The following is a 12,019-nucleotide window of genomic DNA, read 5'->3' on the forward strand; positions in this document are numbered from 1 at the left end:
CATAAAGTTGGCAGAAGTTTAGAATCTGAGTTTTGAGTATCCGAGGACGGATAGCTGCTCTTCGAGTTTCCCCAGCAAGCTTTCCACTTGGGGAAGGGCCTTCCTCCCTCCCTGTGATTGCTGAGGAATGCTGAGTAAGCGCTTCCCTGCAGCCTCTGCCCTCTGCTCTGCCTAAAGACCCAGCGTTTCTCCTACATCTCGTAGCTCTGTGCTCCAGAGGGGCCAGGACCTCCGCCAGCCCCGAGGGATGAGATCCACGTGCCCTAAGCCCAGCCCAGCACCCCCCAGGCAGACTGCTTAGGCAGTAGGCGTGGTGCAATCCTGGCCAAGGAAACACGAGGGGGTGTTCGCTTAGCAACTCCTGGGAAGAGTTCTCCCGGGTGATCGCTTTAAAAAGAAGAGAGAGAGAGAGAGATGCAAGAGAGAAATACTTCCTTTGCAGCTTCAGGAGGTGGTTGTCTGCAGTCACGCATGCGCCTGCCAGAGCCATCTAGAACCAATTGGGGGAGGGGGAGAGTAGCTAAGAAGATGAGCCAAAATATTGAGATGGCAGCATGAGCCCCGATGACATCATTGAGCCACTGAATTACCCGCTCTGGAGCCACCCTGCCTGGCGAGTCTTTTAAAGGTGAGATTAAGACATCCTGTTGTTGAAGAGGACTGCGGGTCCCCAGCTTTCCCTGGTGCCTCTTGTTTCCCGGGATCAATTGTTTGGTACTTCCTTTTATTCCATGAGCTGCCCAGTTTCTCTACTATAAATCCCTTTGAGCTTTTAAGTTCACCATTTTGATTTCTGTTGCTTAAGACTGGGACCCTGAGCGCAGCACTGTTCATAAGGAAGGGGAGACAAGACAGAGACGAATGTATGCCGAGAGAGGAAGGACAGCCACACACGTCACCTAGATTAAAACAAACAGCCATTTCTGTATACGGAAGCACATTAATGGCTGAAATTGAACTAATGAAAGAGGCATAATTAGCTTCTGAGAGCGGAAGAAACCAAGCTATCCCCTAATGAGGTCTGAATGGGCCTGTCATTAGCCACACGGCTAGGAGCCGACGGAGGAGGTGGAGCTCAGGGAGACACAGGGAATGGGCAGGCTGGCAGGCAGAGGGGGACTCGGGTGGCCTGTCCTGGACCTGCCAGATGAGCTTTGTCCCAACAGGAAGAGAGAAGCCGCCTAAAGAAAAGAATGCCCAGCGACAGAGGGTGGGCTGCACACAGGACCCAGCCCCTTCCCCTTGCTCCTGTGCATGTCCCCTTCAGGTGCAAAGGGCCACCAGTCTGTCCTGGCCCTCAGCCCAGTGCCTCCCAGGGTGAGGTGTGTGGGTGCAGGAGCCTCAGGACCAGCGAGGCGTTTCCAGGCTCCACGCAGACTTCCGAACTGAAGCTCTGGGCGTAGGTCCCTGCAATCTGTCATGCAAGAAGTGACCAACATGTCATTAGGCCACTGATGCAAACCCCTAATTAATTTGCAGTTTTATAGAAGCCTGTGGGAAAAGGGTAATGACTCAAATAAATAAATCTCTCATTTCGAAATCTCAGGCACTATGGCTCAGAAATGGAGAAAACCAGACAGGAGACAGATAGCTACACCCCATGGATGACAACGGCTTCCGCCAAAGAATGACAGTCAAGCCCTTTCTTTGCACCCATACTGACTTAGGTACACTGTCTTCCGTTCTTCCAAACTGCCTTCCGCTGCATCCTGCTCGAATGAGTGGGTCACATGCCCTTCTCCTCCACCAGGTCAAGCGCTCCCTTGAGGGCAAACACTGACTTGTTCATCTCTCCAGCCCCAGAGCCCAGCACAACGCTTGGGACACAGTGGAGTTCAATGAGCTCAACAAAAGTCAGCAAATACTTTACAGCACTCTCTTCGTGCTCAACACTCTGCTAGATGCTTGACTCATATTAACTCATCTAATCATTACAACCATCCCATTTACAGATAAAGTAAAAGCTCAGAGAGGTTAAGCGCCTTGTTTCCTCATCTGCTCATTAAAGTTATACCATTGAAAACACACAAAGCATTTAAAACAGTGTCTGGCACTGAGTTAGCAACAATATGTTAGTTGGTACTGTTATCTAAATCATAATACTCCTAGAATCATGAACCCTTGGAGTTTAGAGGAGCTTTATGCAGGGTCAGTATTCAACCCCATGTGACAGTGTTTAAACTTCTGATAATCATTCAGAGCACCTGTGTTCTGCCTGTTGTTACAATGCAGTCCTCCCACGGAGGGAGGAGGTTATGGCTGTGGTGTAAACAACCAGATCTTGACCATAGGCGTGGATAATAGGCAGTAGTATGACTTTTCAATCTTTTGTTTTTGTTTTTATTTTTTAATTTGTCTAAATTGTAATTAATTTTTAAAATATATACACTAAAACTAGTGTTTAAAAAATGAATAGAGAATTGTGATCTGATGCTCTTTTTACTGATTTCTGTTACTTTCATAATCTAGGCTTCATTTTATCACCGGGCTTCAACTTAGTTTATATAAATACATTTTTCTTGACAATATGGAAGACATAATGTGGACACTAAAACCATACACATTTGCTGCCCTTAAGAATCTTATCATGCAATGTGTGGGGGACCCATGGAGGGCTGGACAGGAGAGGGGCCGAGGCAAGAGGTCAGACAAGGATAAGGACAGAATAGATGTTTCAAGGAACTTGCAAACTGGTCCAGGTGGCGCAGTCAATAAAGATCTTATAGAAAAGCTGTCTTTGGGGTGAGCCTAAGGGAACCCTGTAGATAGCAACAGGTGGGGATGGAGCAGTGCCTTCCAGATGGAGGAAGCAGACTGGGCAGGAGGTCCGGGCTCATGCAGAAGCTGCTAACCAGTCCCTGCTCTTCCCTGCCAGCAGCTGTCCTCCACCTCGGCCCGCTGGGCTTGCGGCTAGTTCAGGGCAGAGCCTGGATGTTCCTTCTGGCTCCTCCATGAGTCCACGCTCCTCCCTTCCTTGGTCTGGCTCTCTCCCTCTCATTCCCTCTCTCACCTCCCCCTATCTAGGCGATACCTCATGACTGAGATTCTCTAACAAGACAAGGGAAGATGTAGCCTCCTCACTAACAAGAGGGGAAAGCTTTCGCCTCCCAAATCGATCTGCAACTATTTGAAATGCACACAAACTCTAAGGGTTTCTCTCAGCAGAGAACTTGTCCCTAGCAGCTGGTGTCACTTTTCCCCCCAAAGTGATGAGGAGATAGGCAAAGAAATATATTTCTTTTCTTACAGCATCAAAACTTGATGACTATCGTTATTTACTGTAAAAATAGCATTATGCACTCTGAAAGAAATGTTAAAAGATATATTTTAAAGACAAAAAATCTCACCCATAATCCCACCCGTAACTTTAATGTAATCTCAGCACCCTAACAAAACTGTTAGCCATTTTCGGATTCCCTCCCAGTCTCTCTCCACATGCACTGATTTCACATACGTGTAATCATTAGCAGAACTAATTTCTTGAAAAAATTCTATCTCTACAAACAACCCAAGCTTAAGCATTTTAAAATGAACTTAATACAACAGGATGACCCTGAGTGACACCAATTCTGAGTTGTTGTTGTTTTTCAAATGTTGAAACACAAAAAAACAGTGGCCTGGACTTGGAGCAGTCCCACCTGGACAGGAATGAGCACCCAGACTTCGGGAAATGTGCTGCGGGGACTCTGACGACCCACAGCACTGGCGGGCCGAGCCCGCGGCAGGAGTGGCTTCTCGAGAACAGAGAGACAGTTCATCTCGCAGCTGGGCAGGCTGCTGCGAGGGAAAGGCCTTCCTCTCCTGGCTGGGGTGAGCCTGAGCCAGTCCCAACACCCTGACAGCTTCAGATGCTGCTCCCGGACATGAGGAGGTGGCGGGACCCCGTGAGGAGACCGCCTGGGGAGGTCCCAGTGTCTCTGGGCCTGTATGTAGTTGTTATCACTCCCTGTTTGGTCTTCCCGCTGTTACCCCCAGGCTTTTAGCAGAGACTCTTAGAGGTTACAGCCTGTCCTGGATATCTGAATTATCCCAGGGCTGCTGGAACAGATTACCACAGATCTGGTGGCTTAAAATGACAGAAATGTATTCTCTCACAGGCAGGGGCCAGACGTCTGAAATCAAGGTGTCGGCAGGACAGGGCTTCTTCCAAAGGCTCAGGGCCTCCTTCCTTCCATCTTCCAGCCTGGCTCCAGGTGCCCGTGGCTCCTGTCACCCCCGCCCCATCTCCCCCTTCACATGGCCTTCTCCTCTGCGTCTGTGGCTCCTCTTCTGTTTCTTAGGAGAGCACTTGCCGTGGGATTTATGACCCACCTGGTAATCTAGGATGATCTCCTCTTAACATTGCTAACTTAATTAATTGCGTTTGCAAAGACCTTTTTTCTTGGTGAAAAAAGCCACATTCACAGGTTCCAGCTGATTCTTTTTTTGTGTGGAGGGGCAACCATTCACACTGCTAGAGTTGAGGTGTGGGGAATTAAAGCCAGAGATCGTACCACCTCTGGGACAAAGTAGACAAGTGGAGAGCAGCATTCCCAACCCTGCAGCCAGGGGCGGGACAGCAGCTCCAACAGGGGACAGCCAGGCACAATGCGGATGTCACAAGGGTGTAGAACCATGACAAAGAGACCAAATCCCAGGACCCAGGGGACTGGGGATTTCTCAGGAATATCTCCCTATGAAGGCAGTGGGGCAGCAAGAAACCACTTTGGGTTTCTGGTACTGGTTCTGCTTCCTTCCAAGATGGCCAAGCAGTAGGAAGACTAAATCCCTCCTATAAAACCACACGGGTCCTCTTGTCTGGCCTCCTCGCATCCTCACTGCCTCACAAAATAACCAGTATCTCTAGGGGAAAGACACATGCCAAAATAAGAAGACATTTGAGGGCATCACCATTTCACAAGCAAGGGTTCCAGTACCGATTCTGACACGTGTGGGGTTTTCTTCCCCACACCGACGAGCAGTTCTCCAAACACTAGCAGGCTGTCCTGCAATTCAGCCCAGTTCTGAGACTATCTACCCAGAGATGGGTCAGATCCCACAAGTTAAGCACACAGTCCTAAAAGACTACCCCCACCCTTCAGACACCAATGGCAAGTCCAGATTGTCACCTGTGCTTCTGACCAAATGGTTATAGATCAGAGTCCCCATGATCCCCTCCTTGGGTTCAATTAATTTGCTAGAGCAGCTCACAGAACTCACAGAAACATTTTACTTCCTAGATTACCAGTTTATTATAAAAAGATATAACTCAGGAACAGCCAGATGGAAGAGATGCGAAGGGAAAGGGATGTGGGAATGGGTGCAGAGCTTCCATACGCCATCTGGGCAAAACCTCCACGTGTCCGTCAACCCGGAAGCACTCCAAACCCACTGCTTTTGGGTTTTCTGGAGGCTTCCTTACATAGGCAAGATTGATTAAATCTTTGGCCATTGGTGACTGAACTCAGTCTCCAGCCCCTCTGCCCTCTCTGGAGGTTGGGGGTGGGACTAAAATTTTCCACCCTTTAATAACATAGTTAGCTCCACTGGCAGCCAGCCCCCTCCTTAGGTGCTTTCTAAAAGTCACTTCATTAATGTAACGTAATACACCATTATGGCTCTCACCCCTTAGGAAATTCCAAGCATTTAGGAGCTCTGCGACAGAAACAGTGTCAAAGACCAAATACACATTTCTTATTATAAATCATAATATTACAATAAGAAAATCAGTATATTAGATTATTGTGTGCACTAAAAGTAGAATAACTAGAAGAGAACAACCAATTATTTAAAATTAGTCTAAAAAAATTGTTTGCAAAGAACAATTTTTAAAAAATTAATATAGCTCTCACACAAATTATAGTGAACACATATTTTAACTCAGATTTATGTAGCTCACTAAAACCAACTGAATGGTAAAGTTGGTTCACATGAGAATTTGAGAGATTGGCTATGCAGTCAATGGAAGAAAGATTACTGGACTATGACTGCTAAATCAGGCCCAAAAGTGGTCTCATGGAGCGAAAGAAAAAAAAACCTGTAACCTCTCAGGTTATCTTTTTCTGCCAGACAGAAATTAGCTCTTATTTATCAACAATCTCAAGGATGAGCCTGACATAGCGTGAGCCCTAATTAATTATAAGCAGTAAGTGAAAAGCACACGCTCCTGGAGAGTCAGGCAGTCCCTGAATGGGACGAGACCGTGCTCCAGCATGACACTGAAAGGGCTTCAATTATCCCTCACCTTAGTTCCAAGTTTTGTATAGTTTTTCTTAAGTGAGATAAGGGAAGGTATAAGCCATATGAAACAGAAAGAAGAAAGTGCAAACATAGAAAAATAGAGGCATTTGGCATAAAATATGTAAATATTCTTAAATAAATACCGCACTATAAATAAACAGCAGAAGGAATTCAGCTGAGAAAGGAATTTGTGATTTGGAAAACCAGATTGAGGAAATCTCTCAAAATAAAAAATTACTAATAGAAAATGTAAAAGAAAAGCCAAGAGAAATGGAGAATGGAAGTTAAAGTACTGGTATTTAGATTAAGAAGAAATCAGAGAAAGAGAGAGCAGTATAAATAGAAAGGAGAAAATATTTGAATGGTGAAGATATATTTTCTGGAATTGCCAAAGGATGAATATCTCAGATAGAAAAAACCCATAAGCGCCAAAGAAAGGAGGTTAACAAACGCACACAAACACACTTCAGAGAATTTTAAGGACATGTATTTTATAAAGAGAGAATATTATAGAAATTTAAAAAGAGAAAGAAGAGAACATTCAAAGAAACAAGAATCTGATTGATGTCAGATTTTTTAAAAACAACACTGGTAATATTTCCTAAATTTGACCGTTTATCCATCCTGTGACCCAGCACTTCCACTCTCATCATATACTCAAAAGAAATTTCTAAGCGTGTACAAAGAGTGATATATACAAGAACATTCATATTGTCACTGTCATCACAGCAAAAGACTTGAAAATGCTCAAATGCTGGTCGACAAGAGATGCGTGAACCAAGTGTGGACCAGTCACATGACAGATTATAAGCAGAAGTGAATAAGCTATATTAACTTGCAATGATATGCATAAATCTTAGCATTTTAACGTTAAATGGAAAAATAACCCCCCAAATTACATAGATCTTCATATTTTTATAGAGTCTTAAATAACTAAAATCAAAATAAGTGTTGAAAGACCACATACAAGTGAAATGAAACGATTTAAAAAGCAAAACTCAGGTGGCCCAGGAGTCACAGGTTTGGATCTTGGGTGCAGACCTACACACTGCTCATCAGCCATGCTGTGGTGGTGTCCCACATACAAAATAGAGGAAGACTGGCACAGACGTCAGCTCAGGGACAATCCTCCTCAAGCAAAAAAAGAAGAAGGTAGGCAACAGATATTAGCTCAGGGCCAATCATCCTCACCAAAAAAATAAAAATAAAAAGCAAAGCAAGAAAATGATTGATATAGGGCTCAGGATAAGGTTTGCCTTAGATAGGAGGAGCCAGATATGCCATGGGATGGGGCAACCATATGGTTCCACATAGGTTATTGTCAATGGCCCAGCTTTTATGTGCACTGATGGCTTTGTGCACGCTCATTACATTATCAAAAGTAACTAAATAAAATTGCATTTTCCAGTGATGACAGTGAGTGGTGTACTAAGGATGTAATTAATCCAATTCTGTGCATCTAAGGTCCATAGAGAATTTAAAATAGGAAAAAGGGAAAAAAAGGTAATTTGGTGGAGATATCATCAAATGTGAGGTCTCTTGTGGAGAACAGGAAAAGTCAAAAAAGAAAAAGTAAATGGAATAAAATAAATAAAATAGCAAGTAAAAAAATAAATAATAGCCATGGGGGGACTTTCCCTATCATCTTCTGGGTCACATATATAAGATGTCTGTGTGATACATGACACTAAGGAGCCATTCTCGCCTCTTCATGATAAAGCCAGTTAACATGAAAATGCTCTGTCCACTATAAAGAGACATTGCTAAATTGAACTCTGTTTCTAGGGCAGCTCCTACTAGAAGGCAGTTGCTAAGTTTCTAGAGGGAACCAGCTCTGGGAAAACTCTTAATTAGCCTAGTCATCCCACGCACATTAAATGGTTACCGCTCTATGGAAAGCAGAGAAGAGGAGTCAGACTGATGTTCTCCGGATGTAAGAAAAGCACACAAGGTTTATGGTTCCCAGTGGACCAGACAGAGGTTTGTAGCTAAGAGAAGCTCAAAGCAGCTCCTGACTAGAGAAATAGGACAGGGTACTCCTTGGTTTTTGAAGAAGCAGCAAGACTACCCCTGAAAAAGAGAAGCAAATCGTCAGCTGCGAGAGAAGTTAAAAGCTGAAGTCCCAGACTCACAAAGCTGGGCTCCAGAAATTAGGAGAACGTTAACAACTGGAGTAAAATTGGAGTCAAGTCCCAAAACATAATATAGGTTATTTAGAAGAGTTACAGAAAGAGTTAGTCACAAATTACAGTTAAATGTGCCACATAATTTTTTTTCAGTAAAAAATTCTAAACTGTCTCAAACTTTTCAGCCACTAAAACTAAAAGGAGTGACTTTGGGCTTGTTTTTTTTTTTTTTTTTTTTGAAGTATAATTGATATACAGTATCCTATTAGTCTCAGACATATAGCAAGTGATTTTGATATTTATATGCATGATGAAATGATCAGCATGAAAATTCTAGTTACCGTCTGTCGCCCTACAAAGTTACTGTAATGTTATTGACTATGTTCCCTAGGCCACACATTACATTCCCATGCCTTACTGATTTCATAACTGGAAGTCTGTACCTCTTAATCTCCTTCACCCATTTCACACACACCCCCAACCCCTCTCCCCTCTGGTAACCACCAGTTTGTTTCCTGTATCTATGAGTCTGTTTCTGTTTTGTTTTGTCCATTTGTTTATTTCGTTTTTTAGCTTCCGCATATTAGTGAAATCATATAGTATTTGTCTTTCACTGTCTGACTTATTTCACTCAGCAAAATACCCTCTAGGTCCATCCATGTTGTTGCAAACGGCAAGGTTTCATTCTTCTTTACGGTTGAGTAATATTCCATTGTGTATATACCACATCTTCTTTATTCATTCATCTATTGATGGACACTTAGGATGCTTCCATAGCTTGGCGATTGTAGATAATGCTGCAATGAACATAAGGATGTATATATCTGTTTGAATTAGTGTTTTTGTTTTCTTCAGATAAATACTCAGAAGTGGAATTGCTGGATCATATGTTAGTTCTACTTTTAATTGTTTGGGGAAACCCTATACTACCTTCCTCTGTGGCTGTACCAATTTACATTTCCACCAACAGTGTATGAGGGTTCCCTTTTCTCCACATCCTCACCAACACTTATTTCTTGTCTTTTCATAATAGCGATTCTGACAAGTATGAGGCAGTATCTCATCGTGGTTTGGATCTGCATTTCCCTGGTGATCAGTGCTGTTGAGTATCTTTTTATGAGCCTGTTGGCCATCTGTATGTCTTCTTTGGAAAAATGTCTCTGCCCATTTATTAATCAGGTTGTTTCTGTTTTTGATATTAAGTTGTGTACGTTCTTTATGTATTTTGGATATTAACCCCTTATTGGATGTATGATTTGTAAATATCTTCTCCCACTCAGTAGGTTGCCTTTTTGTCTTGTTGATTATTTCCTTCACTACACAAACTGTTTTTAGTTTGATGTAGTCTCATTTGTTTATTTTTGGTTTTGCTGCCCTTTCCTGAGGAGACTGGTCCAAAAATATATTGCTAAGAGTGATACTAAAGAACTGACTTCCTATGTTTTCTTCTAGGAGTTTTATGGTTTTAAGTCTTTAATCTATTTTGAATTTATTTTTGTATATAGTGTAAGATAGTGATCTACTTTCATTCTTTTGCATGTAGGTGTCTAGTTTTCCCAACACCACTTATTGAAGAGACTGTCTTTTCCCCATTGTATATTCTTGGGTCCCTTCTCATAAATTAATGGACCATATAAGTGGGGATATATTTCTGGGCTCTCTATTCTGTTCCATTGATCAATCTGTCTATGTTTGTGCCAGTACCATACTGTTTTGATTACTATCACTTCGTCGTATAGTAGTTTGAAACCAGGAGGCATGATACCTCCAGCTTTGTTCTTCTTTCTCAAGATTGCTTTGGCTATTTGGGGTCTTCTGTGGTTCCATACAAATTTTAGAAATTTTTGTTCCAGCTCTGTGAAAAATGCCATTGGTATTTTGATGGGGATTGCATTGCATCTATAGATTGTTTCAGGTAGTATGAACATTTTAACAATATTAATGCTTCCGATCCATGGACATGGTATATCTTTCCATTTATTCGTGTCTTCTTCAATTTCTTTCATCAATGACTTATAGTTTTCAGAGTACAGGTCTTTCACCTTAGAAAGAGTGACTTTGAATCCCTAAGTGTCCAAGGGCATAGCAGTGGCCCACCACAAGCAACTTTTTTATTTGAAGTTCCGTTTTCAATCTTAAAAATTCATTTAAATTTGTATATATCCAGTTTCATAGAAAAATATTTTTAGTGCCTTACTATTAAGCAAAAGTTAATGTTTCAGGTCTTGCATCCCCTGACACACTGACACAAACTCCATTTTGAGAAGAATTGCATTGATTATCTTTTTTCAGTTCAAGTTTTACCTATTTGATTTTTATTTAGGAAAAATATGTATTTCTGATACGTACTTGGAAATTCAAAAGCATAATTCCCAGAAGGTTGAAGAGCAATGGAACAGTTGCCCACATTCAGAAGCTGGCTCTCCTGTTGACTTCCTGTGCCCATTCACGTCTTCATCTGTACAACGGGGACTTTCACACTCACCTGAGACAGGGATTTCCCCTTCTTCCTGGGAACCTCGCGAGACCACCTGCCCCAGCTGCCCTGCAGGTAGGTCTGGCTCCCTTCTGATGAAAAAACACAAGCAGAAAAGCCCCCCAAGTCCCTCTTTCTCTTTCTTCCCCTTTCTTCAGGCCCTCTCCCCTCCCTGGCCGCCTGCGGAGCCATGTGTGAAGACTGAAGGACCCTCGGCAGCCCAAGTCCCCATGCACAGATCTCCTGACACTGGGCTCCACTTGCTGGGCTTTTCCTTTGCAGGAAATAAAAGTGTATTGTATTAAGCCATGGAGACATGAGAGTTTATCTATTACAGAAGTTAAGCATTACTTAAAGTAATACACACCTCTCGAAAAATGCGTTGAGGAGTGAGATAATTCACATAAAGTAAGTAACACCTCGAGTGTCACGGAATGTGCACTCCTGTCAACTTGAGGCCATGGGACCCTGGAACTCTGCTGTCACATCCTATCAATCTATGTCTTAAATTGCAGGGTAAAGTTAACTGCAAATAACAAAGTCACGGAATCAAGCTGTCACAAATTGGCCTCTGTGCTCCTAAGGCATTTGAAGTATGTGTATTGACAGGAAAAAGCAGGAAGAAATGAAGAAAGAAGAGGAGAATGTAACTGGAGTTGGAAAATAATATTCAAATGAATTTACAAACCTAGTTTGCGCCCAAAAGATCAGGAGAAGGAGAAGGGGCTTTTGCTGTGATCTGTTCTCTGCCAGTTGGAGGAATGAGAAATTCACATTGGTTGTCTCATTTCTTCTTCAGGATAATCCTATATATTATTCTCTCCATTTACGATTGAGAATTGGTGCTCCAAAGCAACAAGATTCACAGGTTATAGGCAGCACAACTGGATTCACACCTGAGTTGTTCTGGTTCTAATGTCTCTGCTCTTTGCGATGGAAGCCTTTGACCTCTCGACACTTCTGATTCCGTGCTGAACGGGGGCCAACCGCTCTGCTCGTGGGACAGGGTCCTGTGATGAAACAGGTCATTAATGAAAGCTTTAAGTGTGATGCAAACACAGAGGCCATTTAAAATGGGCTCTCTGAAATGGAAGCAGGGCTCAAACAGAGCCCACTTTCAAGGGGGCCTGGTTTAAACGGCCAACTACTGGAGAGGAAAGGCATTAAAGGAAGCGCCTTTCTGCTGGGCTTGCAAAAC

General features: G+C 43.0%; 1 long non-coding RNA gene across 1 annotated transcript; it reads left to right on the forward strand.

Annotated features, from left to right (window-relative positions):
• Window positions 1–502: 502 nt before the first annotated feature.
• LOC139078775 (uncharacterized) lies at window positions 503–11,113 on the forward strand. The gene is made up of 3 exons (XR_011531867.1): window positions 503–628; window positions 10,669–10,896; window positions 10,980–11,113. It is a non-coding gene; the product is annotated as an uncharacterized lncRNA (long non-coding RNA).
• Window positions 11,114–12,019: the final 906 nt, after the last annotated feature.

The sequence above is a fragment of the Equus przewalskii genome, chromosome 2, assembly GCF_037783145.1.
Source record: "Equus przewalskii isolate Varuska chromosome 2, EquPr2, whole genome shotgun sequence".
Taxonomy (NCBI): Eukaryota; Metazoa; Chordata; class Mammalia; order Perissodactyla; family Equidae; genus Equus; species Equus przewalskii.